At 44.4% G+C, this 25229-nt stretch overlaps 1 long non-coding RNA gene across 1 annotated transcript in view; it reads left to right on the top strand.

Moving 5' to 3' along the window:
* The first annotated feature begins 10341 nt into the window (after positions 1-10341).
* Positions 10342-25229, top strand: part of LOC123858874 (uncharacterized) — a 49583-nt gene continuing 34695 nt past the window's right edge. The window contains exon 1 of the long non-coding RNA XR_006794261.3: positions 10342-10580. This is a non-coding gene — a long non-coding RNA (uncharacterized LOC123858874). The remainder of the gene's footprint in view (positions 10581-25229) is intronic.

Raw genomic sequence — 25229 nt, 5'->3', positions numbered from 1 at the left:
CGTACAGAAGCAGGAATTCAGCCTTAGTTCTGCCAACCCCTGGGCTGTGTCTTTTAAACCTGTCAAGAGAAACTTGCCAGCCAGGCTGAGGACAAGCTCTATCATGAGTGTCTTGGCATCTGTACATATGAGAACTTGGCCTGACACATCTGCTTATCAGATGTGCACTTCACTGAGTTATTTGCTTAGATGGCACCTCACATGACTGAATTTTAACTTTAGACTCTTAATTATTACTTCATGTCTTTATAAAGATAGCACAATGACATGGCATTGAAGTAAAAGTTCAGAAGATGGCTCGCACGTGACAGGCAAGGGGAATTGATGCAGTAGAAATGGCCAAATCCCTCAGAATCAATCCCAGAATTTTCAAAATTCAGAGAAGTTAGAGGAATGGACAGTTTGTCAAAAACTTCTGGTTTGACCCTAAGGAGAAGCCATCTAATTTCCATAATGTGGAATCCCATTAAGGAAAGCAGAAACTTCAGGGGGACCTAGAAATGTAAGCAATTCTATGATTCTTCCACAGACCTTGGATTTATATGGTTAATTTTAAAGGTATTATAGAAGTCAAGGTCACAAGTCCTGATTATGGAAGGAGGGATGCCTTTGCATAGTTTTGCAAAGCTGCTGATGGCCAAAAATTATTTCCAAGGCTCTTTAGATGTTGAATACAAAGCAGGCTTAGGGGCACCTGGGTGGCTCTGTCGGTTAAGTCTGCCTTTGGCTCCTGGGATTGAGCCCCTCATTGGGCTCCCTGCTCAGCGGGGAGCCTGCTTCTCCCTCTCCCTCTGCTTCTCCCCCCGCTTGTGCTCGCTTTCTCTCTCTTAAATAAAGAAATAAAATCTTTTTTTTTAAAAGAACAAAATACGCTTAGAATTAATTATAATATATAATATAATATAATATAATATAATATAATATAATATAATATAATATAATATAGAAAGTGACATATTGGGGGCGCCTGGGTGGCTCAGTCAGTTAAGCGACTGCCTTTGGCTCAGGTCATGATCCTGGGGTCCTGGGATCGAGCCCCGCATCAGGCTCCCTGCTCAGCTGGAAGCCTGCTTCTCCCTCTCCCACTCCCCCTACTTGTGTTCCCCCTCACGCTGTCTCTCTCTCTCTGTCAATTAAATAAATAAATAAAATATTAAAAAAAAAAAAAGAAAGTGACATATTGGTATTTTGATGAAATATGCCATTGACAGTTGAAAAAAATATGGAATTTCAGCAGGACTAGGGGAGTGAGGTGCCCAGAAAGAAATGTAAGGAGGAGATCACTTTCAGGATGTGGCACAAGTGAAAGTGAGGGCCTCCTTACATTTTCTGTCCTAGATACCTCACTTGTTTCACCCTAGACCAGCCCTGAATTTAAATATAGTCTATTTTTTCTTCCTCAAGAGCTGAGAAATCCATGGTGTGTCTTACAATCCACAGTGCCTTAGAATCAAGGAAGTAGAGTGGTTGGGGTTCTGCCAAGGGGGTGAGGTTGTCCCTGGCCTCCTTAAGGGGTCTCCTTGACTGGGCTGCCTTGGTCTATCTTTTCAGCCTGGGAGGCCGGTAGGTGCCCTAACTCTGTGCGCTCATCATGCCCTGTGTTTATGTTTCTGTGGGTCCTGAGCTCAATGTAATTGTTTTTTCAAAATCTGTCTCTCCTCTAGACTATGAGTTCTTTCGGAAGAAAAACTCTTCATGTCTTTATGTTGCCATGGCTGATGGCCAAGTCTGGCAATACTCAGCGAATGCCAGGGCCGTGAATGCATAAAGCAAACTGTTGAATGAATAAATACTTTTCACAGTTGAGTTCAAATGACTTTTAATGCTTGGAAGATGCAGAGAATGCAAGACTTGACCTCACAGAGCAAGTTATTTTTGAAAATATCTTCTTTAGTCTGGCCAATTTGAAATTATATGGTGACCCTGCTTTAGAAAATCTGAACTTTCACCTTTCCAGATGATGAATATGCTTTATGCTCTCCCAGCTCAGAGCAATGACTAAATTCTTGGCCTCCAAATGCTGTTGAGGGAGACAAGTATGGCTTGAGGATCAAGCTTTAAGCAGCGGTGGTGTTATACCATCTGCAGTTGGCCCAATGGCAGAGTCGGTAAGCTAGGACATTCTTTGGGGATGGAAAGAAAAATGAATTCCTTTGCTGATGGAATTACTAATTTTTCTACTTTAATGGTCAGTACAGTCCCATGGTGGGCTGATAAAATGTTCTCAGATGCCAGGGGGCCCTGCTGGGCTAAGCCTTGCCCTTGCCTTCAGTCCAGGGCTAATCTGATTATCCAGATAAAGGGAATATGCAACTTTTACTTTTTTTTTTTTTTTAAAGATTTTACTTATTTATTTGACACAGAGAGAGAACACAAGCAGGGGGAACGGGAGAGGGAGAAGCAGGCTTCCCCACTGAGCAGGGAGCCCGACGTGGGGCTCGATCCCAGGACCCCAAGATCATGACCTGAGCCGAAGGCAGTCGCCCAACCAACTGAGCCACCCAGGTGCCCACAACTTTTACTTTTTAAGACTCACAACTCCAGCAATTTTTTTTAGGAGCTCAAGAAAGTCAGTCAGAATGGGTGCAGTCCTTGGGAGTCTTTGGAAGAAGATGCCTTCATGTGGTGCATAGGGTAGGGCTGCAGGGGCGTTGTATAAGGCTGCAAGCTGTTCAAAATCCCTCTTGTCCCATTAAAGCTAAGATGCTAACTTTCTAAAGGAAGCAGGGCTTCCAAATTCTGTTCAGATCCCTAGACAAATCATCTGATTCATATAAAAAGGCATAACTTACACATGACTTCATTTTCCAAAATGTGACGTTCTGAGCTGATAGCCCTCTCCAACCCGCCACTAAATAGCCTGAGAATTTCCTGTTCATCTTATCCTGACAATAGTTTAGATCTGTTTATACTGGCTTATTATAATTTGAGAAGTCCTGACTTTGTAGCATTTAAAGATTTATTTATTTATTTGAGAGAGAGAGAGAGAGAGAGCACAAGTGGGCAGGGCAGAGGGAGAGGGGGAGAGACTCTCAAGCAGACTCCCTGCTGAGCACAGAGCCCAAGCACAGAGCCTGAGTGAAGAGCTCCACGCCAGACTCCATCTAACAACCCTGAGATCGCAATCCTGAGACCATGACCCTGAGATCATGACCCTGAAACCGAGAGTTGGAGCCTTATCTGACTGCACCACCCATGCACCCCACAAGTTTGTAGCATTTTAAAAAAGTAATTATGAAAGAAAAAAAAAAGTAATTATGTAGGGCTGCCTGGGTGGCTCAGTGGGTTGAGCGACTGACTCTTGATTTCGGTTCAGGTCATGACCTGACGGTCGGGGACTGAGCTCCACGTTGGGCTCAATGCTCAGCAGGGAGTCTGATTGAAGATTTTCTACCTCCCTCTGCCCCTCCCCCTGCTCATGCTCACTCACACACACACTCTCTCAAATAAATAAATAAATCTTAGAAAAAAGTAATTATGTAACGTGGATTTGTATTTTCTGATGGAGGCATGGACAGAAAGGGGGAGGTGCTGATGGCTGGAGAGATTCAGAGCAGGATAGAGAAGATAAAAATCATATCTCATTCCCCCTTCTAGAGATAACTGCTGGCATAATGCAATTCAATGTCTTTTAATCACATGTATTTAGAACGTTTTGTTATTAGAATAATACTCAATTAGCATAGAAAACAAAGGGAAAAAGCCTGTAATCCCGGCATTTAGATAACCAATGTTACCGTTATGATGTCCTTTGGTTTTTTTTTGCCCTGCATATAAAGACAAACACTGAATCTGCATTACTCCTTATGCATTTTCCCAAACAAAAACATAGCACAAACTTTAATTGTACAAGACAGAAATGATTGCACACAGAGTGTGCACATATATCCCACATTTCAAACTTATTTATAAACATTGATGAAAAATATCAAATAGAAGAGTAGGAATAGAACTCAGCAACATAATTTAAGAAATGGACTATGACTGGGTGAAGTTCATCTAGGAATGCAGAGATAACAAAATATTAGGAGATCTATTAATATAATCAATCTTATATGAACACTTCTTATGACCATTTTGACACCGAAAAGCCATATAAAACTTTACAATGTGATTTTTTAAGTTTATTTTTTTAATTTTAATTTTTTAAAAGATTTTATTTATTTATTTGACAGAGAGAGGCACAGGGAGAGAGGGAACACAAGCAGGGGGAGTGGGAGAGGGAGAAGCAGGCTTCCTGACAAGCAGGAGCCCGATGCGGGGCTCGATCCCAGGACTCTGGGATCATGACCTGTGCCGAAGGCAGATGCTTAACCGACTGAGCCACCCAGGCGCCCTATTTATTTATTTTTGAGATTTTATTTATTTATTTGACAGAGAGAGGCACAGCGAGAGAGGGAACACAAGCGGGGGAATGGGAGAGGGAGAAGCAGGCTGCCCGCCGAGCAGGGAGCCCGATGCGGGGCTTGATCCCAGGACCCTGGGATCATGACCTGAGCCAGCCGAAGGCAGACGCTTAAAGACTGAGCCACCCAGGTGCCCCTACAATGTGATTTTTTAAAAAAGTCTCAAACTAACAGAATTATGCTCATAGTCCTGTTAAAGTCCGAGAAAGACAGGTGTCACTGTTATCTCCTTGTTAAAAAGCACTTGTCAATACGATGAGCAGGACTATTAAATAAGATGTCTAACTAGGAGGTAAGGAGGCAAAATCATCTCCATTTGAAGATGTGATTGCCTACTGAGAGGATCATTAAAATATTTTCTTGGGGCGTGCCTGGGTGGCTCAGGTCATGATCTCAGGGTCCTGGGATCGAGCCCCGCATCGGGTTCCAGCCCCACATCGGGCTCCCTGCTCCGCGGGAAGCCTGCTTCTCCCTCTCCCACTACCCCTGCTTGTGTTCCCTCTCTCGCTGTGTCTCTCTCTGTCAAATAAATAAAATCTTTAAAAAAATAAAAAATAAAAAATAAATAAAATATTTTCTTGGAAGTAAAGGAGTTCAATATAGTGTGTAAGGACAAAATAAATATATATATAAAATTTATAGTTTCTTATATGTCAGCAACAATCCTTTAGAAAATATAATGGAAAGGCAATTCCACTCATAATTAACATCAGGAAAATAAAACACCTAGAAACACATGTAACAGAAACAAATACAGAACAAAATAGAACAGCATCTCTGTGAAACTCTCCTGGGACTGGTAAGGTTTGAATACACAGAAAGACAAATCTTATTATTGGATGGTGTATTAGTTTCCTAGGGTTGCCATAATGAATGACCACACACTGAGTGGCCAAGAAATTTGCTCTCACAGTTCTGGGGGTTGGAATTCTTTTTTTTATTTTTTAAGATTTTATTTATTTTTTATTATTTTATTTATTTATTTATTTATTTATTTATTTATTTATTTATTTGAGAGAGAGAGAGAGACTGAGATAGCGACAGAGATAGCAAGAGAGAGCATGAGTGGGGGTGGGGGAGAGGAAGAAGCAGACTCTCCGCTGAACAGGGAGCTGGATGTGGAACTCCATCCCAGGACCCTGGGATCATGACCTGAGCAGAAGGTGGACGCCCAACCAACTGAGCCACCCAGGTGTCCTTGGGGGCTGGAATTCTGACATCAGGGTGTTAGCAGACTCCCTCTGAAGGCTCTGTGCAATGCCTTGGCTTCTGGTGTTACTAGAACCCCTGGTGTTCCTTGGCTTGTACACATGTCGTTCCAGTCTCTGCCTCTGTCATCACATAGCGTTTTCCTTGTATTTCTGTCTCTATGCCCCTGCTCCATTTCTCATAAACACTTCAGTCGTATTGGATTACAGCCTATCCTAATGACCTCATCTTAACTTGACTACATCTGCAAAGACCCTATTTTTCCAAATAAAGTCATACTCACAGGCACCAGAGGTGAGGATTTTAACATGTCTTTGGGGGAAACACATTTCAACATGTAACAGATGGGAAGACCCAATATTAAAAAGAAGCACGTTCTCAAACTAATCTATAATTCCTATTTAATCTCAATAAAAATCCCCAAAGGATTCCAAATGAATCCTGAAACTCACAGGGAGAGTGAGCAATGTGAAAATAGCTAGGACAAGTCTGAAAAAGGCAAGTCACAGAGAGATAGGTTTTGCCCTGCTAAATATTAAAATGTGTTACAAAGTTCCAATAACTGTATATGATACTATTGCAGGTACAGACAGATCAATGTAACACAGTAGCGCAGACCCAAGTGAATCCAGTGTGTGTATGTTGTGAATTATGGGCTGAATGGTATTCCCCACAAATTCATATATTGAAGTTCTAACCCCCAGTACCTCAGAATGTGCCTTTAATTGGAGCCAGGGTGTTTAAAGAGGTATTTAAGCTAAATGAGGTCATTAGATTGGGCTTTAATCCACTACGTTTTGTGTCTTATAGGACACAGACATGCACAGAGGGAAGATCATGTGAGGACACAGGCAGAAAACAGCCATGTACAAGCCAAGGACAGAGGCCTTAGGAGAAATTGACCCTACTGATAACTTGACCTTGGACTTCCAGCTTCAAAATGGTGTGAAAGCAAGTTTCTGTTGGTTAAGCCATCTGGTCTGCGGTTCTTTGTTATGGAAGCCCCAGCAAACCAACACAGCATGTGTATATAAATATATATCAGAATTGAGCATCTGTGTATGATAAAAATGCCATTTCAAATCTCTGAGACAACTCTCTAACAGGAAAACCATAAAGCTTGATCCTAATCTCATTTTAATACCAAAATAAATTGTAAGAAATAAGAAATTCAAATATTAGAAGTGAACCATAAAATACTAAATATGGGTAAATATTTTTATTGTCTTGAAGTGCGGAAGGTATGATGTCAAAAGGAAACTATAATGGAGTATTTCGTAGATTAAAAAACATGCAGTTAAAAAAAGAAACCACCTGGCATGTTAAGAGTAATAAAGTTGAAACACAAATAACAAACCGGGAAATACGTTTGCAACATATATAACACTGAGTTAATATCTCTAATATGCACAGGACATTTACAAATTAATTTTTAAAAGGCAAGGCCTTTAAAAAGTGAGCAAAGGATATAAATAGCAGTTCACAAAAGATAAAAAGCAAATGAGAAATAAATATATGAAAATACGTTAATTCTCAGTCATCATTAAAAGAATGTCCATCAAAACAATAAAGATAGTTTGTATTTTGTTGACAGATGAGTGGCAATTGCAAAGATTGACAGGATAACAATCCTTGATTAGATGAGTCTTTGGCAGATATTTTCTTTTGCCCTGTGGCTTGTGTTTTCATTCTCTTGACAGTGTCTTTCACAGAGTAGTTTTTAATTTTAGTGAAGTCCAGTTTGTCAGTTAGCTGTTTGGTGTTGTACCTAAAACGTCATCCCCACACCCAAGGTCACCTTGTTGTTTTCCTATGTTATCTTCTAAGAATTTTATAGTTTTGGGCGCCTGGGTGGCTCAGTTGGTTAAGCGACTGCCTTCAGCTCAGGTCATGATCCTGGAGTCCCGGGATCGAGTCCCACATCGGGCTCCCTGCTCAGCAGGGGGTCTGCTTCTCCCTCTGCCCTCTTCTCTCTCGTGCTGTCTCTCATTCTCACTCTCTCAAATAAATAAATAAAATCTTTAAAAAAAAAAGAATTTTATAGTTTTGCATTTGACATTTAGGTCTATGATCCATTTTGTTGTGAAGAGAGTAAGATCTGTGTGTCCAGATTATTATTACTATTTTGTATATGGATGTCCCGTTGGTCCAACACCATTTGTTGAAAAGACTACCTTTTCTCCATTGTATTGCTCCTCACAGTCTCTTGTTAAGTAATCCATCCCCTCACCCTTTATTTGAGGTGCATCTTTTATCACGTGTCAGGTTCTTTGTAGAAGGTACATTTCTGAATTTTTAATTTTGCTCTGTTAATGTGTTTGCCCATAACTTGCATATACTTGCTTTTTTAATTTAATAAGTGTTAAAATCAAGAAACACCAGTCCCCAGTTATTACTGTTTTTTTTTTCACTGTAAATGTATTGGTTTTCCGTGGCCTGTTGATTTTTCCAAATTAGTGAGGTTTCACCAAAGAAGTCCCTTTAGAATTTTGAATGTAAGTAATGAAGCCATAAATTAATTTGGGGAAGATTGACACATTTGTTTCTCGTTTCTAGGGATCTGGTGGGTCTCGCAGCCATATTGTTTTGCTCATTAATCAAACCAAACCAAACCAAAGGGCAAGGAGCTGGGAAGTGAACTCAGCTGAAAGGGGGGCACCACACCACAACAGGCATTCCCTAACTCTGGTTTACCTAAGGAAGTGGCCAGAAACTGTGGGGATTACAGAGGCACTCCCTGAGGAAATTTACCAACCAGAAACATTATGGGGGCCTGGACATCGTTTTTAAGTTTTTATCCCAGGACAGATTTACTCAAGGGGAAGTGAGTTTCCTTCGTGTGCATGAAGGGGTGTGGAAGAGCTAGCTGGAACTGGCATTGGGTTGTTCTGCATCTGACCTTCCTCAGGGAGGAGGGGCCATGTGCAGCGTGGAATGCACACGGGAGGTGGGGGTGCAGATCCGGGTTTGAGTTCTGACAGCTCTGTGATCTTGGGCCCTTTCTTAATTCTCTGATCCTCATCTGAAATGTGGATAATGATACTCACCTGACAGGGTGCTTGTTTGTGTTAAATGAGATAAGGACATAAATTATGTGTATAGGCCCAGCACATGGTAACACTCAAGAAATGGTGGCGGGGCACCTGGGTGGCTCAGTCGGTTAAGTGGCTGCCTTCGGCTCAGGTCATGATCCCGGGGTCCTGGGATCGAGCCCCGCATCCGGTTCCCTGCTCAGTGGAGAGCCTGCTTCTCCCTCCCCCTCTGCCTGCCTCTCTGCCTACTTGTGCTCTCTATCTATCTGTCAAATAAATAAATAAAATCTTTAAAAAAAAAAAGAAATGGTGGCAATCGGGAATAATACAATTACTGGGGGGTTTTGGTGGGGGGGGTGTTAAAAGAAGTAATGGGATAAAGAGTTATCACAATCCCTGGCACATACTTGTACCAGTACACAAATACCCTAGTATGTTAGTACATACTAATTAACACTACTGTTACTGTTGTCATTGCATTGTTATTATTTGTGTAGCATTCAAGCATTCCACATGGGATCTCAAACCACTTGCGTGCAAAGGCATTCGTCATGAGCCGTGGGCAGGTGCCCCGAGGCTGTCCCTGCCTGCCTGTGTAGTGTTGCCCAGAGGAACCCAGGTGAACTTGGTCTACATGCCTGGGCTCCACTCGAAGAGCTGAGTCTCTGGACTAGGACCTGCCTTCTCTGACCACAGTGATGTGGGATCCCCCGTGGCTCCACCAGCCATAGGCCTTCCTTACCCTGTGAGCTCCAACCCACTAAAAAGTAGGGTGGGAGGTCAGGGGCTCGAGGTTCCAGTCCCCACCGCTTTTTCCTCGAGCTGTGGTACATGAAGCAAATCAGGTTACTTACCAAAGTATCCTTTTTTCTCATCTGTACGGTCAGGTCAATATAACTTAATCCTGGCTCCCTCTCAGGGCTGAATGAGGATGGAATGAGAGAAAGGAGAGATGACCTCAGGCGCACAGTAGGCCTCCAACTAGGGTCACCTGATAAAATACAGGACACCCAGTTACATGTGAATTTCAGACAAACAACAACGAATTTTTTTAGTGTAAGTATATCCCAAATATTCATAGGGCATACTTACGCTAAAAAAATGATTGGCCATTTATCTGAAATTCAAATTTAACTGGGAATCCCATGCTTTGATTTGCTAAATCTGGCACCCTGACCCCTAACAGATGTTGATTCCTTCCTCTTCTTACCATCTGTAAGCGTGATTTTGTAATAACCTTGGCCACCTCCCAGGTCACTGTGAGGATTTCATTAATTCCCATGAATGGATTCAACCAACAAAGGCTCGTTGGGCTGGTACGGAAGGTTCATGAAGGCAGAGGACTATAGATTAACCAGATTTCTGGCTTGGGCATTATGAAATGCCCTGAAAAAGTTTAAGTGCAGTTCAAACATGAGCTGTGGAGGGCCATTCATTTTTTGCAGGCCTCCCTTTAAACCAAAAACTCAAAGAATGGCATTTGATCTCTTTCAGGAACTTAATGTGGTATCTGTCACCGCCCTCCACGGTTCCCTAGGAAGCCTCAGTGCAGAGGAAGGGCACGGTCACATGCGGATCAGGGGAAAAGATGGGATTAGCACCTCCAGGCTCTCAAAGCTGCCCCCTCCAGCAACCCCTCCCTAACTCTGCTCACACCTGTCCATGAGTCAGCACTTTATTCTAGGCTCCCTGAAGGCATGAGCCCTCCCGCCTGCCCCATGGTAGAGATTGCTTTCTGAGGTCTTCAGACGATAAAGTGAAGGAGCAGACAGCAGCCCTGGGCCAAACCTTCAGATGTCCCCTGGGTGCTGTGTCGGCTACATCTCCTGAGCAGGGACAGGGACAGCAGAGCCCATGCCTCACCATGTGGCCAGGTCGCTGTGGGGTAGGTAAAGTGATGACCCACCTACTGGAGTCAGAGGACAGGGAGCAGGTAAGTGCAGCGGACTTTCCTCCTGCCTTTTTGGGGGTGCTTGGGGTGGGGGTAAGGCAAAGCTGTCAGTCATGTTAGGGAGGGTGAGAGTGTACCAAGCTGAAAGGTTCGTATAAACTTATACTGGCTCAGGTGACTTACAGGTGCAGCAGCTCTCACCCAACGGGAGAACAGAAGCCCCGTAGACCTGGGTTGAGCTCTTGTGCATACACCCGAACCTCAGATTAGCGCTTCTTTTTGCCCAGTTCCCTCTGCAAATTAGGTACAAGGAACTGCCAAACTCACAGGGTTGCTGTGAGACATAAGGGAAAGATGCAACCAAAATGCCTTAGTCTGGCACCTCATGTTAAAAAGACAAGGAAAAGCAACTCTGAATTTGAGTTTAAGTGGGTTCCCCTGAGTCAGCTGAAAAGATTTCCATGATACCTTGCTTTCTGCGGGTGGATGGCAGGTTCTTCCCCTCCCTCCCACTGCCTCCCAGAAAGGGTGCACACGTGTGTGTCTGTGTGGAATGTGGAAGGGTGATGATCTCACTGCAAAACCATGTAATCTTTATAAACTGAAAACCTGTCCCTTCAGAATACCAACCAGGAGGCACACCTGAAAGACAATGCCAAAGGAATTTTGTCACACCCAGGATGGACCATTGAAGAATGTAACGATGTCTCTGTCCTTAGTCTGGGTCGGTTTGCATCTGTGTGATGCAGGGACTAAATGGTAAATACTGCTCACCAATATATAGTTTCTACACTCACCAATATATAGACATGAAGAAAGGTATGCTGAGATGCTGATATGAGGGATCTTAGAGGTGGAAAGAAGGAAGGTAACACCTATTGGGTGCAACTGGGTGCTAGGTGCTCTGCAAATACCATTTCATTTAATCTTCAGAAGAATATATCATAAACAGGCCTTATCAGTTTATAGAAGTGGGCGTCCAGGGGTTAAGCAGCAATGTCACATAATGGGTAAGTGGGAAGCCCGCATTCACACCCACTAAGTTGATAGCACATTCTCCCACTGAATCCAGGGCACCCTCAGCACTCTTCCAAATACAGTGGGCAGCTACTTACCTGCAGGGTGGGCATGGGGACCAAGCCGGCGGGCCAGCCCAGCACTGTTCAAGCTGCCTTCCAATGGGCCATTACAAGCTCTTTTTGCCAGCTCAGGTGAATCTTAGGACCCAGCTCCCCCTGCAGAATACTGGTGCTGGACTCAGATAGGCAGCACCAGGTGTATAACAGACCTCCTGTGAAGGTTTATCTTTGATTTGGGGCATTTTGTTTTATTAGCAATGCATACTTTCAAGTCGATCATTGCCCTCTCCTCTGTTAAAACAGGAGTCCTGGGGCCCCTGGGTGGCTCAGTCAGTTAAGCGTCTGCCTTCAGCTCAGGTCATGATCTCAGGGTCCTGGGATGGGGAGTCTGCTTCTCCCTCTGCCCCTCCCCCCACTCATGCTCTCTCTCGCTCTCTCAAATAAATAAATAAAATCTTAAAAAAATAAATTACAAAAACAAAAAATGTGAGTACCTCTGGGATTAGGTGACACCTGTACTTTACTGTGAATTTATACTCTGGCTCACTTTTTTCTTTGTCCAGAGGGATAGGCTAGGCTTTTCCAACTCTGTGGGATATTGGTTAAACCCCGAGGCTGAGAATAATAGGTGATCTCCCACCCCTATGACTTTCACCTCTACCAACACACATGTATTTTTTTTTTTTTTAGAAAAAAATTTTTTAAAGATTTTATTTATGTATTTGACAGAGAGAGGCACAGCGAGAGAGGGAACACAAGCAGGGGGAGTGGGAGAGGGAGAAGCAGGCTTCCCGAGGAGCAGGAAGCCCGATGCGGGGCTCGATCCCAGGACCCTGATATCATCACCTGAGCCGAAGGCAGACGCTTAATGACTGAGCCACCCAGGCGCCCCCCAACACACATGTATTTTTAAGAGAGGTGCTAGGCCATCCATGAGGAGCTTGCTCAGAAGTATCCAAACTGGTCCTGCAACTTCTGGTCTTGGCACATCACCCATGTCCAGCCTAGCCTAGATCTAAGAAAAGGCTAAAGATTGCTGAGAGAGTCAAGAATTTCTTTATTCAGAAAGAAGGCAGGCCACTCGATAGGGCTCCATTAAACTGTTTATTGGAAGTGGCATACACTTCTAAAATTTGTTGGGGCCAGGGCTGGGATGTTTACATGGCCAGGTGTCAGGTCACCTTGGAAGGTAGCCAGGCTTGAGTGTCTTGAAAGTACCCCACCCAAGATTTCTGCCTGCTCAGGAGGGGAGACCCCAGCAGAAAGCATCTCTGTGAGCTATGTGAAGAAGCAGGAGTTGAGGAACTTTTATAGAAAGTTAGCTGGATTGGGTATCACCCATGTTGCCTGGATCAGAAAATGGCACTGGAGATCCCCAGCTGGGGATCTTCAAAGAGCCTGCTAACATACAAAAGGAAGGAAACTTCCAAATTTATTCTATGAGGCCAGTATCACCCTGATACTTAAACCAGATAAAGACACCACCAAAAAAAGAGAATTGTAAGAGAACTACAGGCCAATATCTCTCATGAATATACATGCAAAAATCCTCAACAATGTATTAGCCAAACGAATCCAACAATACATCAAAAAAAATCATACACCACAATCAAGTGGGATTTATTCCCGGGATGCAAGAGGGGTTCAATATTCACAAAACAATACCGCGTGATAATTTCAATAGATACAGAAAAAGCATTTGACAAAATACAACATCCATTCGTGATAAAAATCCTCAACAAAGTAGGTCTAGAGGAAATATACTTAACATAATAAAGGCCTTATATGAAAAACCCATAGCCAACAGCATCCTCAGTGGTGAAAAAGTGAAAGTTTTTCCCTTAAGGTGAGGAACAAGATAAGGATGTCCACTCTGACCACTTTTATTCAATATAGTATGGGAAATCCTAGTCACAGCGATTAGACAACATAAAAAAACAAAAGGCATCCAAATTGGTAAGGAAGAAGTGAAACTCTATTTACAAATGACATGATACCATATATAGAAAACCCTAAAGACTTCACCAAAAACTACTAGAACTGATAAATGAATTCAGTAAAGTCACAGGATACATAATCAGTGTGCAGAAATCTTGCATTCTTTTTTTAAAGATTTTATTTATTTATTTGAGAGAGAGAGAGAATGAGAGAGAGCACATGAGAGGGGGGAGGGTCAGAGAGAGAAGCAGACTCCCTGCTAAGCAGGGAGCCCGATGCGGGACTCGATCCAGGGACTCCAGGATCATGACCTGAGCCGAAGGCAGTCGCTTAACCAACTGAGCCACCCAGGCGCCCTCTGTTGCATTCTTATACATTAATAATGAAGCAGCAGAAAGTGAAATTAAGAAAACAATCCCATTTACAATTGCACCAAAACAACAAAATACCTAAGAATAAACTCAACCAAAGAGGTGAAAGACCTGTACTCTAAAAACTATAAAACACTGATAAAAGAAATTAAAGATGACACAAAGAAATGGAAAAACATTCCATGCACATGGGTTAGAAGAATAAATCTTGTTAAAATGTTGATACTATCCAAAGCAATCTACACATTTAATGCAATACCTACCAAAATACCAATGGCATTTTTCACAGAACTAGAACAATCCTAAAATTTGTATGGAACTACAAAAGACCTCAAATGGCTAAAGCAATGTTGAAAAAGAAAAGCATCAGCCATCAGAAAGGATGAATCCCCACCATTTGCATCGACATGGATAGAACTGGAGAATATTATGCTAAGTGAAATAAGTCAAACAGAGAGAGACAATTATCATATGGTTTCCCTCATGTGTGGAATATAAGGAATAGCGTAGAGGACCACAGGGGAAGGGAGGGGAAATTGAATGGGAAGAAATCAGAGAGGGAGAAAAACCATGAGAAACTCTGGACTCTGGGAAACAAACTGAGGGTTGCAGAAGGGAGGGGGTGGGGGATGGGGTAACTGGGTGATGGGTATTAAGAAGGGCATGTGATGTGATGAGCACTGGGTGTTATACGCAACTAATGAATCGTTGAACACTACATCAAAAACTAAGGATGTATTATACAGTGGCTAACTGAACATAATAAAAAAATACAGAAAAAAAAGGTATCACAATTTCTGGTTTCAAGTTACATCACAAAGTGGTAGTAATTAAAACAGTATAGTACTGACATAAAAATAGACACATATATCAATAGAATAGAACAGAAAACCCAGAAATAAACCCACAATTATTTGGTCAATTAATCTTCAAAAAGGAGGAATGAATATACAACAGGAAAAAGTCTCTTCAACAGATGCTGTTGGGAAAACTGGACAGCCATATGCAAAAGAATGACACTGGACCATTTTCTTTTACCATACACAAAAATAAACTGGAAATGAATTAAAGAGCCGAATGTGAGACCCGCAACCATAAAAATCCTTGAAGTGAGCACAGGTGGTCATTTCTCTATCAGCCATAGCAACATTTTTCTAGATATGTCTCTTGAAGCAAGAGAAATAAAAGCAAAAATAAGCTATTGAAACTACATCAAAATAAAAAGTTTCTGCATGGCAAAGGAAGCAATCAATAAAACTAAAAGGCAACCCACTGAATGGGAGAAGATATTTGCAAATGACATCTCTGATAAAGGGTTAATATCCAAAATATATGAAGAACCGATACAACTCAATACCCCAAAGACAAATAATCCAATTAAAAATGGGCAGAGGACATGAACAGACATTTCTCCAAGGAAGACATCCAGATGGCCAACAGACACATGAAAAGATGCTCAATATCACTCATCATCAGGGAAATGTAAATCAAAACTACAACGAGAGGGGCGCCTGGGTGGCTCAGTCGGTTAAGCGTCTGCCTTCGGCTCGGGTCATGATCCCAGAGTCCTGGGATTGAGCCCCACATCGGGCTACCTGCTCAGCAGGATGCCTGCTTCTCCCTCTCCCACTCCCCCTGCTTGTGTTCCCTCTCTCTCTGTCTCTCTCTCTGTCAAATAAATAAATAAAATCTTAAAAAAAAAAAACAAAACAAAACTACAACGAGATATCACCTCACACCTGTCAGAATGGTTACAATCAAAAACACAAGAAACAAGTGTTGGCGAGGATGTGGAGAGAAAGGAACCCTCATGTACGGTTGGTAGGAATGCAAACTGGTGCAGCTACTGTGGAAGACAGTATAAAGTTTCCTCAAAAAGTTAAAAATAGGGGCGCCTGGGTGGCTCAGTCGTTAAGCGTCTGCCTTCGGCTCAGGTCATGATCCCAGGGTCCTGGGATCGAGCCCCACATCGGGTTCCCTGCTCAGTGGGAAGCCTGTTTCTCCCTTTCCCACTCCCTCTGCTCGTGTTCCCTCTCTCACTGTGTCTCTCTCTGTCAAATAAATAAATAAAATCTTTAAAAAAAAAAAGTTAAAAATAGAACTACCCTACAATCCAGTAATCACACTACTGGATATTTACCCCCAAAATACAAAAAATAACTAATTCAAAGGGATACATGCACCCCTATGTTTATTGCAGCATTATTTACAATAGCCAAACTAGGGAAGCAGCCCGAGTGTCCATCACAGATGAATGGATAAAGAAGATATGGTAAATATATACAATGGAATATTATTCAGCAATAAAAAAGAATGAAATCTTGCCATTTGCAATGACGTGGATGGAGCTAGAGAGTATAATCCTAAACAAAATAAGTGAGTCAGAGAAAGACAAATACCATATGATCTCACTCCTATGTGGAACTTAAGAAACAAAACAAATGAGCAAAGGGAAAAAAGAGAGAGAGACAAACCAAGAAACAGACTCTTAACTATAGAGAACCAACTTCTGGTTACCATAGGGGAGGGGATGGGGGTGTGGGGGGAATAGAGGGTGGGAACTAAAGAGTACACTTATCATGATGAAAAAAAAATTAAAAAAAGAAAAAATATTGCAGAGGAAAAAAAATTATAGGGTTGTGTCTGATTGGCAGAATCTGAGACACATGCCTTCATCTGTTGCAAGAAAGGCTGGAATTTGATTTGAGTTTTACATTGTAGAGGTGGGATGCACAGGGCTGAAATTATCCCAAACATAGCGAGGGCATTTAACATGAGCTGAGATGTCAGTAAACATGGCTGATGTCTGTGGTATAGGAAGTTATAGAGTCACGACATTCGGCAGCCAGAGTATAGTTTCCAAATGAAACACAAGATGCTCAAATGTGGCATGCCACTTTCTTCTACCAAAAAATTATTCCTTGTTTATCTGACATTCACATTTAACTGAGCATCCTGGTTTTTTTTGTTGTTTTTTTTGCTGAATCTGGCCAGAGAGGAGTAGAAATCGCATTAGCTAATTAAAAGGACACTTTGCCCTTTTGCTTCTCATTTCTCCTCCCTGCCCTAAACCCAGAGAGCCTGAAGCAGGTGGTGAATGTGGATGGAGGAGGAGAAATGCTCAGAGAAGAGAAAAAGAAGAGACGGTGACTCACCTCATGGCAGGTGTCTGCATCTGGGTCAGGCATGGGGGTCGAAGGTCGGGTGGGAGATGAAGGTGAAAGAATAAGCTGGCTGAGACCTGCAGGGTCTCACTGAGATTGGCCTGGCACTTTTAAGATCTGAAAATAAAGATCATCAGTTAATATCTGAAAATGACCAAAATGTTTTAGGATCTTCCTCAGATACAGTCCCAGGTGGGGAAGAGGGAACCAAGAGCACAGATTCGAAAGTGAGGGGTGGAAAGAAAAGTGAAGGTGATGCCCACCTGCTCAATGAGTTGGGCCTAGTCAACAGCCCGGTTCTGATCCCTTTGCCCAATCACTGCTCTCTCTGCCGAATTGCACTTGATTCTGGGAAGAGTGACACCCACATCTCACCAGGCTGTAATTTGACCGGATTGCTTTCCTTCCTGTGCCAAGAAAGAGGACAGGGCACCACAGTGAGAGGACAGGGTGAGGGCAGAAATTGCAGAGGGGACCTTAGAACAAGGAGGACCCTGTGTGGACCTGATCTCTCAGGACCTGACTACCTCGTGAGACAGGAGCCCAAATCCTACCCTCAAAAGGGAAAATATGGTGAAGTTGCGGGTTTATGTGCCTGCATTTTCTGGACAGGGCCTGTGAAAATTTCCCAAAGCAGGGATCTCGCCAGAATTCCATGTGACCAGAAAAGCATTGGCTACAGGGAACTACTTAGGACATTTCTCTACATCTGGGTTTTCTTGACTTAAGCAGATGTGAGGGGCTTCTGTCTGACTCACCCTTAGCTTGACCTATTTTTGAAAAGCTTTCTTTACAAAAAGCTGGAGGTAAGAGCTGAGAATTATACATTTATAATCCCAGTATAGACAAGATTATCTAACCCTCTCATTTTAGCTGCTCCCTATCCTGCTGGTGGTAAGTGGATGCTGACCGAAAGTTGGGGAGAGTCTAATGGCCCAAGCTATCTGCTCTAGCAGTAATTACCAGGAAGGTGGGGGTGAGGTAGGAGATAGGGAGTGGGGGAAGGATATGCCAGGTGCCAGAGCAGCAGGCTGGGGGAGGCTGCGAGGGCTCCAGAGATTCATTTGGAATTCTGCCTCTGCCTCATGGTGCCCCAGGAACCGCTTAAGGGTGAGTGGGCCCCCACTGTGGTATTAGCACAACAGGGTGTTGACTTGGTAAAGTGGGAAGAGCTGGGACTTCGGATTCAGACCTGGGTTTGGGCTTCTTTCTGCCATTTTACTTGCCATGTGATGTTGGCTTTCACTCCATCTTCTAGAACCTGTTTCCTCGCCTAACAAATGGGTATAGGGATCTACCTTCCATGCCTCTCAGATTTCATGGAAGAGTAAAAAAATAGTACCTGTGAAATGGTGTTTTGTACTGCTCTATGTTATAAAGTGCTCTACAAAATTTACTGAAAGCATTTGAAGAGCTTTAAATGGGGTTTCTGAAAATGTGCCTTTTTCGTGGGTAGAAGGGAAAGGGGAGTCTGAGTTAATTCTCAGTGATGGCTGATGCCAACATGGTTGGACCGGTCCTGGGACCCTCCAGTCGGCCCAGACTCTCTCCGACCCGACTCCCTGTCAGGGTTTTAGTGTGGGAACCCAGTGGGTCCCACGTCACTCTGGGTAATAACTAGAACTGCCACTAGTAATACTGAGAGTTGCTGGTCTAGTGCTCCTGAGAAAGTCTCTGTTTCCCTCTCGGTGCCCCCAGACCGGGAGGAGGGAGCACTCTGGCACTGGCGGGAAGGCAGTAAAGCTGACAGCACCTCGCGGGGTTCTGCCACAGCCACCTGCCCGCTGCCTCGGCAGTCACTGAACGTGGAAACTTCGGGAGATGTGGGTGGTGGCCTCGGGTTCGGCTCGGATGACGTGCTTGTTCCTGCTGCTGAGAGCAGCTACCTACAAGGGCACGTGTGAGCCTTTTCTGATGCAGAGGAGAAGGGTTGTTTATTCTCTCCTAAAGTTCCCTTAGGCTCCATCTTTGTGGTATGGTGGCTGAGTCAGGTGGTTTGACTCTAGCTCGTTTCCTTGGAGATCATACTTGTTCCCGTTGGGACCCCAGGCAGGGGTGGAGCTGGCCTCCTCTGCATCTGTTCTCAATGCCCGGTGTTGGCAGAATGCCGGGATATACAGAATACACAGGCCCTGGAGGGCGCAGGTGAGGAGGGGGAAGGGGAGGCCCGGCTTCAGCCAGAAGTCTCAGACACACTTCCTGCTGGGCTCTGCTACCCGTCCCAGCTGTGGCCAGCCTGGACCTGCAGATGAGCTGTTCTGGGGTGGGTGGGAAATGGGGAAGTCAGCTGCGCTGAGAAGCAGGACCAGAGCAAGGTGCATTCACGGACCAAAAGCATTGCTCTACGGACTTCGGAGAGTCGTCCATGATGGATAAGCACCTTCGCTGGTGTCCAACATGCAAAACTGTAAAGCTGTTCTTATCTTTGTCCTTTGCCATGAACATTAGCTGAAAATACCCCTGGCACATGGACAGTATGAACACAGTGTAATGGTTATTTAAATACGCGAGTTTTAGATCCAGACCGCTTGGATTCAAATCCTAACTTTATCCCTTACTTGCTGGGTGACTTTGGGCAAGTAATGTAACCTGTCTGTGCCTCAGTTTTCTCCTAAGGACAATGGGGCTTATCACAGTGTCAGCCTCATGGGGTTGTTGCGAAGGAGGAAAAATCAGTTAATACATGTAAAATGCTTAGAATAGGGACTGCGGGCACAAGATAAAGATTCAATATAAAGACTCAAGAAGTGTGAGCTATTTTGGTTTTGTGTTGTTATCTCAAGAGTAGCACATTTCCCTTTTTTTTTGGCGCGCCTGGTTCTGATGGAAAAGAAGTTTCAACCTGTGTGTTAAATTCACTCACTTGGTTGTAGCTACCTGGATAGCTGTGTTGAGAAGGAATCTGAGGCTGCATCCTATCTCAGCAAGGGGGAATTATAAACGTCCCATTAGCAAGGTTCGCCATGAGTGAGGAAATAGGGAGTGGTGGCCTGGGTGCCAGATAGTTTCCTGTTCGTGACTTCTCTTACTTCAAGTTTTTTTCCCTACCTCTGTCTCAGTCCTTCCAGCCTTTGCTTCTGCAAAGCATCCTTGTTCTTGGATGGGTTTTCCTGCCAATAGGAAGGAATCTGGAGTCCATTCCAAATAGGAACCTTCCAAGATTATTTTCTTTGGAGACAGCAAAGTCCAGGTGGCGTGGTATTGAGGATGCTTCTAGCCCATTGGGGCATCTGTAGGTACCTCTGTGTGCAGAACAAGAGTGTTCTTAGAGAAACCAGGAAGCTCTTCACCAATTAGTCTTCTGTGATCCCCATGGTTCTGGAATCCAAACACTAATGATTAACATAGGAACTTCCTCATGGCCTTGCCCTGACAATCATTGATTCGTTAATCCATGCAGAACCTTGTGCTGAGTTATGTCTATTTCCATTGTGATGTGATCATCTGGTGCCTCTGTTTGCACCTTTGTTTGCAAATGTGCCTTTCTGTCAGTTTTCATGAGCTGCGCTGTCTTAAGCCAAAGTGATCTGAGTTTGAATTCCTCTTTCTAGCAATTACTAGCATTATAATTTGAATAAATTGCTTAAATTCTCTAAGCCTCACTATCCTTGTTTATAAAATGGGAGTAACAGACCCACCTGAGCAGCTTGTCCTGAGGCCGAAGGGAACAATGTATTGAAAGCACTCGGGGGGGCGCCTGGGTGGCTCAGATGGTTAAGCGTCTGCCTTCGGCTCAGGTCATGATCTCAGGGTCCTGGGATCGAGTCCCGCATCAGGCTTCCTGCTCCTTGGGAGCCTGCTTCTCCCTCTGCCTCTCTCTCTCTCTCTGTCTCTCATGAATAAATAAATAAAATCTTTAAAAAAAAAAAAAAAAGAAAGAAAGCAAGCACTCGGAGTGGGCTTTGCTCAGAGTAAACATGCCCAAAGCAGTAGCCATTCTTTTCTTAGCCAGAAAGCTCATCTTTGTTAAGTGATATAGTATAAAAATAATTTAAAGTGATATAATGTCAATTTGTGTGACACCTTCACATTTATCATGCCTCGCACAGAGCAAATGCTCAGTGAGTATTAGCTATTATTATCATTTCTATCATTCACAGCAGCAGTTCTATCTCAGCAGCTGTGAAAGGTAAGATTGTCATCCAAGCCTTTGATTGGCTTCTTAATGTGGGGCCCCTGGGCCCCTTGATGGTCTGTAGGTAGAATTCATGGGGTCTGTGACCTTGGCTAGGAAAAAATTTTGACCTTCTATTTTCACTAACCTCTAACTAAAATTTATAATCTCCTCCAGTTATGAATGTGGGCAACAAAACACACCAGTGGGAACAATACTTCTGACTTTGACACCAACACAAGTCCACATTTCTTTATAGTTGTTGCAGATAACTTGAAAGATCGGCTATGCTTGTCACTACTTCAAAGCTAGGTATTAAATCTGCTACTAGAACTTGTTATTTGTTTGTTTATTTAAAGATTTTATTTATTTATTTGACAGAGTGCACAAGCAGGGGGAGCAGCAGGGAGAAGGAGAGGGAGAAGTAGGCTCCCTGCTGAGCAAGGAGCCCAATGCGGGACTCGATCTGAGGACTCTGGGATCATGACCTGAGCTGAAGGCAGACGCTTAACTGACTGAGCCACCCAGGTGCCCCTAGAACTTGTTATTTAATGTGTCGATAAAGAAGCACATGTTTTGATACTTCGATTTCAATGTGACTGGTTACTGAATACTTTGAATTCTTTATATTTTATATATTTTATACTTTGAATACTTTATATTTCATTTTATGCATTTAAGAACATTATCTTGGAAAAGGTACATAGGCTTCACCAGACTGCCAGGGGAGTCAGTCCATGGCACAAAAATGGGTAAGAACTTAGAATGTGGAGGCAGCCCCCTAAGACCACCCTCACTTCTGATGTCAGTTGCAAGTCTAAGGGTCCCCAAGTCCACCCTCAGTTTCGATAAATTACTAGGAGGACCTACAGAATTTACTAAAAGCTCTTATGGTTACAGTGTATTACAATGAAAGCAATGGGCCAAGGGAAGAGACATGCAGAGCAGAAAGTTCCAAGAGTGGAGCTTCTGGCTCTCCTTTCCCAGTGGAATCATGGACAGCACCAATTTTTCCTGGCAACAATGTGTGACAATACACGTGGAGGATTGCCAACCAGGGAAACTCACCCGAAATTTGGTGTCCAGAGTTTTTATTGGAGCTCAGTTAGGTGGTCATCGTGGACCACCCACTTGGCTGACCTTTAATCTCTAGCCATTCTGGAGACCCCACCATAAATCACATTGTGTGGCCCAAAGCCCCCAGGTAAACTCCTATTAGGCAGGACATTCCAAGGGCTTAGAGATACCTCAAAGGAGCTGAGGACAGAGGCTGGACTTCTCTTTGGGTAAGGTTGATTCTTTACCATTCAGCACTCCACTCAGGTAGCTCCGCTCTGGAGCTGCAAGCATGGAGGCAGGTAACAAGGAAGGGGGTGGGGCATCAGCTAACCCGTAGTTGAAGCTACTGAAACAAAATTTAGAGGAAGGTTTTTCAGGGTGGAGGTGGTGGGACCCTGCAAAGTTGATGTAGAATTCATTGTTTCCAGAGGAGACTGAATAATGCCAATGATTAAAAACATCACTTGGTCTTCCACACCTAATTCTTGTCCAAGTGTACTTCCATCTGTTGTCTCGTTTAATCCTCAAAAGAGGTGGAAAGAAGGGGGGTTGTTAAGCGTCTGAGATGTAGGAGGCTCAGGAGGTTGGGGCGGAATGAGGACTGTCTTGGCCTCCTCCCTTGCCCTGCACTGCCCATTGCCTCCTCTCGGGTTGTTCAGACAGAGCCCTGCGGCCAAGAAGATCAGCAGATATTCTGCAGCATCAGGTATCTGGTAATGCCGGGGTGGTGCAAGGAGCATAACCAGTTTTGGAGGTGGCCTGTTCTGGAGTTTACCGCAACAGGGTGATTACATGAGGTCACTGCCTGCCTGATGAAGCCAGCTTATACGTGGGAAAGCACGAGTTTGCCAGAGCGCGGAGTCTCCTAGGCCCAACGTGTTTTGACTCATCTAAAGCAAGCCCAGAGTTGTGACCTCAGCCTGAAGTTTGGGGTAAATTACATGCAGTCAATCTGTGTTAACACTGAAAAGCCATTCTTTCAGGGCCCTTTCCATGGTATCTTCCCTGGGTTAGACCATTTCTGTGGGCTGTCCGCTGGGCAGGAGCCTTCATTCTCTAAAGCGGGGAGCGCTGTGAGCGTGGGCCTCCTCTGACCAGCTTTGTCCCCATAAGGCCCGAAGGCTTTCTGGGGTGCAGTTGGGATCTGGAGAGCTTTGTGTTTTTCCTGAAGAGCACATCTGTGCTTACAAGTATACTTGTATATAATTTGTCAAGTAATCGCTACTATTTTATGGAGGCCCATGTGTTTTCTCTTTTAGGTCACCTTTAGAAAGGATCATTTAAAATGCCCATTCTTTCCTCATCTGGAAGGCTGCCATAATTTGTAGGCAGCTCTGTCAGACGGTCACTCCATGCCTTTGGGCCCTCCCCACGCAGCTGGACTGCAGCTCTGTGGGGCCAGGCCTGCTCGGGCCTGTTCACAGCTGCATTTTGGTACCTACGCTGGTGCTCGGCCTATGGTTGGCGTTTGGTAAGCGTTGAATGAATAATAGAAATGAATCCTATGAGGCCACTCACTGTATGCATTTCCTGTGGTTCCTGTAGCAAATCACCAGAAACTGGGTGGCTTCACATAGCAGAAATGTGTTCTATCCCACTTCTGGGGGCTGGAAGGGCTACGTGAGTCTCACTGGGCCACAATCAAGGTGTCAGCAGGGCCCCACTCCCTCTGGAGGCTTGAGGGGAGAATTTGCTCCTTATTTCTTCAAGACTCTGGCAGCTGCTGCATTCCTCGGCTTGTGGCCACATTATTCCAGTCTCTGTCTCTGTGGTCACCTCGCCTTCTCTTCTGTGTGGGTCAAATGTCCCTCTCCCTCCCTCTTATAAGGATCCATGTGATTGCATTTGGGGTCCGCCAGGAAATCCGGGATAATCTGCCCATCTCAAGATCCTTAATCACACCTGCAAACTTCCTCCCCCCACCCACCCCCCCCTTTTTTTTTTTAAAGATTTTATTGATTTATTTGACAGACAGAGACACAGTGAGAGAAGGAATACAAGCAGGGGGAGTGGGAGAGGGAGAAGCAGGTTCCTGGCTGAGCAGGGAGCCCGATGCGGGGCTGGATCCCAGGACCCTGGGATCATGACCTGAGCTGGAGGCAGACGCTTAACAACTGAGCCACCCAGATGTCCCCCCCACCCACCCTTCTTTGTATAAGGTAGCACCCATGGGTTCCAGGATTAGGAAGTAGAAATGTTTTGGGGGCCATTGTTCAGCCTACCACACTCACAAAGGGGAGAGAAGCATGGAGAAGTTTGGGCAGTTCCGCATCGAGGTGTCTGATGGCAGGGAGGGGGACATGCTCCTAAAGGCCGCTAATTCAGACAAAGGGCCAACAGAGGAGTCTGGTTCGTGGAAAGCCTCATGCACATAGTTTTAGGGACCTATATTACTACGGAAAAGGTGCGAACAGGGAAAACTGTACTTTTTTCGCTCTGAGAGTCTGAGCCCTCAGCAGACCCACACTGGCCCTCCCAGCACACCTTCCCCGAACTTGACCCTCCTGCGGCAATGGCACGTTTCTGCAGAAGCAGGAGAGGAAACCCTTCCCACAGGCCACGCTCAGGAGGGCCCTGGTCCTAGGGCTCCCTGGGGGGTTCCCATGGGGGACGCATCTCTTCCTGGTACCCATAGGGGGTCACTCTTCCTCCTGGCCACAACCCCAAGGCTCCTCAGTCCTATGAGTGGGTGGAAGAAGCAGATGAAGAGCGTGGTTAATAATTTGGGAAGCCCAGATAAAGAAGGGTCAGATAAGGAGGACCCTACCTCAGGCTGGCTGGCTAAACCCGGAGAGTTTTGCTTTACGTGCTCTTTGGGACCTGCAGAGGCTGTTGCCTGCCACCCTCTCTCCCCAGACAGATTGTGAAAAAGACAGACTGGGAGAAACTAGAAGGGGGCTGGTTGCCAGAATTTAGCAGGTTTGTCTGTGCTCACCCCACTCTACATCACCCTCCTACCGGATGTC

Source organism: Mirounga angustirostris, unplaced genomic scaffold (assembly GCF_029215605.1).
Source record: "Mirounga angustirostris isolate CCGP_5_RB_7025 unplaced genomic scaffold, mMirAng1.0.hap1 SCAF_4, whole genome shotgun sequence".
In the NCBI taxonomy this organism is placed as follows: Eukaryota; Metazoa; Chordata; class Mammalia; order Carnivora; family Phocidae; genus Mirounga; species Mirounga angustirostris.
The sequence above is the reverse complement of the archived record's forward strand: the minus strand, read 5'-3'. Positions and strand labels throughout refer to the sequence as shown.